This window comes from Buceros rhinoceros, unplaced genomic scaffold, assembly GCF_000710305.1.
Source record: "Buceros rhinoceros silvestris isolate BGI_N320 unplaced genomic scaffold, ASM71030v1 scaffold925, whole genome shotgun sequence".
In the NCBI taxonomy this organism is placed as follows: Eukaryota; Metazoa; Chordata; class Aves; order Bucerotiformes; family Bucerotidae; genus Buceros; species Buceros rhinoceros.
Window position 1 is genome coordinate 100,187 of NW_010412108.1, and position 5,000 is coordinate 105,186.

Here is a 5,000-nt window from a genome sequence, read left to right on the forward strand (position 1 = left end):
AGACCTCTTTCCCGTTATCTCAGCTAACTTTATAGTCCTCTGAGTAGTAACCTTCATATTTTCCTACAGAGCACTAATTGCTGCATTTTCTTCTTTTTTTTTAATTAGTTGCTAACTGCAAACTACACCACTGAATTTCCTGCTCTCCCTGTCAGATATTCTTCTTCTTTCTCCATAGATTCTTTTCTCCATTCCTTATGTCAGACCATCCCATTTATTTATCCTACTTTCCCTGTATTCATCCTACTACCTGAAAATTCTGAACTGAAAGACCAGAGCCAAAGTGTCTGTTTATTTTTATGTGTAAAAACCTTGAAATTTTTGATAGCTTTGCTGTAAATTGGGACAACAGTAATATATTAACGTTTTCACCAGAAACCCCAAATCTTCCCAGAAAAAAGAGCCAAATTGTATGTGATGAGTGACAATGCTCATTGTCACCCTTCTTGTCCATGTGGACACTCACCATTTTCAAAATCACTGTACAGGCCACTCACCAGCCTTTCAATTTACTTGAAGGAAAAATTTCTGGGGGAAAATTTTTTTACTAAAGATTATGAAATGTTTTTCTTCTCACAGCACTGGAGAATATCGTTCTCTGTCATTATTCTGTTTCCAATGCAATAGGAATTTTTTTTACCACAATAGCGCATGTTATTACTTTATTAATCATCCCTCTTCCCTTCCCTCAGAACATCTATTCTTTTCCTGTAAATGTGCTCCACAAGCTCTCATTCCGCAATCCACACAGCTGGTCATCTTTCTTTTTTGTTGTGTCTAAAAGCAGCCATATGTCACCAGCAACCCTCTCATGTATATTGAACTTCCTTAGCACTTCAGCTTGTCTCTTTGAATGTGTTACCTGACGTCTTTAAAGTGGCAAAACACAGAAATGTGGGTCCTCCTGGACCTTTGTTCATCAGACCAGCAAGAGTCAGGAATATAGTAGGGACGGGGTGTTTAGGCCCTTGGGCTCTATCTATTCTAGCTTTGCTTTTTAATTTCTCCTTGCTTCAGCTCAGCTAGCAGAATATGGCTCAAATCAGCTCTACACTATTCTGTAGTGAGGATGGCTATCCCTTATCGACAGGGAAGCCCCAGGGCTTCTGAGTGCTGCTGTGTTTGGTACTAGATCATCTACAATGACTCTGATTCTCCAGCTCAGGCTGTCTGTCCAGGTGCTTTACTTGGTGCTCACCATTTTTAATATGGGTGGCCTTCTCTAGGAATTAAGTGACCCATAACAACAGTATTTCCACTCAAAACATTAGCGTGAGTGCTTGAGAACCGTTACAGTGTGTCTGGCAGGATGTACGTATGTAATAGAGAAGGATGTTTGTTCCAGGAGAGCTAGGTAGAATAGGTAAGCATTAATGAAAATCTGAAGAGCTTTTGGTTCAGGAGATACCTTTAATGTTTTCTAAAAGCATGCTTAGTAATCTTGGTTCTGTGGTTCTCTATGTGAAGGCCCCTCTTCTTCACCGTTTTGGATGGCGTTATGTTGTTAAGGAATCTAAATGGTTGTGATGTGATGAGACAGGTAATGTTTTAGGTAGCTAGGACGATGATTTAAATGGAGCCCCTACCAATGCACAGTCTGTCCGGAGAACATGCTCATAGCACTTTAAGTTGTGGTTGAATTTTAAAACTTCTGGAATGTAAGTGTTTCCCTCCTTCCTAAATGAGTTGTGGTCGTCACATAGAACATGAAGAGTGTCCATTTTGGAGCTCAGCCCTGCGTCTGAAGCATGGCCTTATCATCTATAGATAGAGAACTAGGTGTTTTGCAGCGCTGGCATTTGACCATCCAGTAACACTGAAGAGTTCACGAGATACCCATGGTTACCTTGGAAATAAAGTGATGAGATATGCTCAGTAGAATGGGAATTTTTAGAGGTGGTGAGATTTTCAAAGCTCTTTCCTTTTTTATGAGTGTTAACTCATTTGTTACTGAGATTCAGTTTTAAACAGACAATGAAGGAATGCCTATTAAAAGGCTGAGAAAAGTTAAACGATGTCAGTGTATTCTTTAATCCTGCCCTTTGTAACAATCCATAGCATTTTGTACTCATTATGCTTTGTAAGAGTGAATAATTTAGATTCTTCCACCCCCTGATCAGGAACTCCCCTTTCAGTTTCTTTTGCTCCTTTCTCTGAATTTAGCTTTCTAAATAAGAAAATGAACTAATCTTCTATGAAATTTTATAATCTGTATCTCAGCCTGAGTAAAATTATTACCGTCATATAAAAAAACCTCCCAAGTCTAAAACCAAATTCAACTATGCCAGGCAGAGATGTCACTTAAACACCACTGTTCATTCTCACTTATTCGGAAGCATATCGACAACATTTATTCGGAAAAAATACTTCAAAATCACACAGGACAGCGCTGAAGAGCCATCATTAAACAGCTTAAAATCCTGCCTTCACATTTGTGATGCATTTGGCAGGGGTTTTCATCAAGAAATTGTGATCCTTGGGTGTTCAGAGAGAAAGGCCCTCCAGAACATCCTTCTCCAGTATATACCAGTGTGTTTAAGGCTGCAGCCACACCAGCCTGCAAGAGATTCAGAAAGCGGGGAAAGCTGTGCCCTGTACCTTTAATTTCTCTCAGCTAGTCCCACGCTGATGAAGTGATCTATCATCGTTGCTCCCATACTAGAGGATGTATTCCTGCAAGAAAGTTTAGCCACTGCCGGGGTGACTGGACTAACATTGCCTGACATCCAGCAGTGCGCAGACTAAACTATAGCTTTTTAGTTAGAGAATATGGAAACTGACAACAAATTATTACTTGTGGTCTTTTTCCAGTTTTCAAGTGCAAACATACCAAGGTTTATTTTAAATCTGAGCCAGTCAGACATTTAGTAATATAGATCAAAGAAGAAACGAAGGCCTCCCATGCTTATTATTTCAATATGATGTCTGTTCTAATAAAGTGTAAGAATGCCTGTGATACACTAACTAGTAGGAATTTTCTGGTTCTGTAGTTTAGCCTTAAATATATACATATATTTGTAAATTAATCAGAAACATATTGTCACGGTTTCAGTTCCTCAGAAAACTGATTGTGCTCAATCCTTTCTTTAATCTTAGAAATATGGTGGCAGTCTGCCAGCACACTTTCAGATAAACAGTCCACTTCACATTTAAAAGCTGTAGAATCACTGATGTTGAAGGAGGAGGGGGGGGATCAACAGAAAACACCACCAGTTCTCTCTCTCTCTCTCTCTTCCCCAAAATGTAGAACATTATTTAAATAAGTTAGAGCTGTTGTGCTATTGTCCCTCGCTCTTAATTAGAAATAATAAAAACCATCTGTGCAAGGTGAATTTTGATAAGATCTCGGCTTTTAAGTGTTTGTTGATCTTGTGTGTACCAATTTTCAAATGTCTTAATAGCTCCAGGATGGCTATCACACTGAGTAGGCTCACTGATTTCCATCACGCTCTGTGCTGTTGAATGCAATTCGCTTTATGTCTGGTTATATTTCGACTGAAATTTTAAAAACATACTATTCCTTGCAGTACAATAAGTATTTAACTGGATGGAACTGTTTCCATTTGGAGGAAGCTGTTTTTTGGGGTTGTTTTTTTTTTTTTCCTCGTAACACCAGCTCCTCGCAGTTTGGGATTAAACACAATTAAAGTGAGGACTTGTTTTACATGAATTGCATACTGGACAGCGTTTCTGTGGCTGCTTTCCAACAGCAGGATTTTCTACAGTCTCATTTTACCCATTTTGGTGGGCCCACGCTTGGGATAAAGAACCCGCCCCTCGAACCAAAAGGGGAATGCTCAGAAGTGATTGTCTCGAAGCCTGGAAATGGAAGACAGGATTTCTTTTCTTTCAACCTGTGTTTTCAGTCAATTAAAATTTGTACTCGGGGCTTTTCGGTTTGAAGCCACCCCTGTGTCTGTGATGAGCAATCCTTCTTGTTTGTGCAGTCATTCATTATCTCCATTACCAAGAGGAGAATAGAGGACAATTACATTGTTTGGACGAATCAGAGTGTTAGGAGGAGTATTTATCATGGTGGCAGAGTGCAGCACCTGACAGCGCACGATTGATGGCCAGGAATGAGTGTGAGTGGCCAAAGCAGCCTCATATGATGCAAATTACTGACTGTGGATTCCAATTTATCCTGTTCATTTTTCTTGCCTTTGCTGAAGACTATTAGTGGTTTTTGAAGCAGTGAAGGGGTCATTACTAATGTGGGCTAGAAGCAGGAGGGGGAAGGAGGGGAAAAGCCTTCTGTAATTACACAGCCTTCAAGAAAAGGCTGCGGGCCCAGCCAAAAAAGTGTCAACACTTAGCAATCAGAAAAATTTATTTTCATTTTATCCTTAACCCATATTAACTCAACATTATCATCTTTCTTTGTTAATATTTGCAGAATATTAAAAGCTTGACTTCTATATTAATACAGATCTCTTTAACCCTTTTGCTGTGAAGTGATGTTGCTTTGCTAAATGTCAATTCGTCATTGGCATGAAACAGTGCCTGCTTTTAAAAGTGCAGATAATGGAAAATTAAACACTCAGCCTTCTTAAAAAACTAATTCCAGATGACTGATTGTTTGTGTCCTCTAAAGAATAGTGGGCAAGGCATTGGAAACATATGAGAAAAAATTTATTGAAGCAGAGGTATGAGAGGTTTCTGCGTTAGAATACAATGTCAGTGAAGAAGACAATCAGTTTGATTTGGGGTGTTTAGGTGTTGTGATCTGTAAGCAGCACCAAAAGAACCCTGAAAGTTTCATTTTGCTGTATAATGAATGGTGTGCATTTAAAACATATGCATATTTAATTTAATGCCTATTCAAACCCTACTTAGGCAGCTCTCTGGAGGCTATACGTGGATTAATGATCTCCAAAAGCCACTCCTGCCTATCACGATTGAGCATATTGATTATGTGCATCGTAGGTGCATGAGATTTCCCCAAAAAACACTTTGTGAAGGAAAGGGAGAGACACACGGGCAGGCAGGAAATAAGTTTA

General features: G+C 39.3%; 1 protein-coding gene across 1 annotated transcript in view; it reads left to right on the forward strand.

Annotated features, from left to right (window-relative positions):
- The window catches only part of LOC104493531 (homeobox protein Meis2), a gene marked incomplete at its 5' end in the record, with an annotated part of 105,276 nt that overhangs the window by 99,400 nt on the left and 876 nt on the right, over positions 1-5,000 (forward strand). The window lies entirely within an intron of this gene.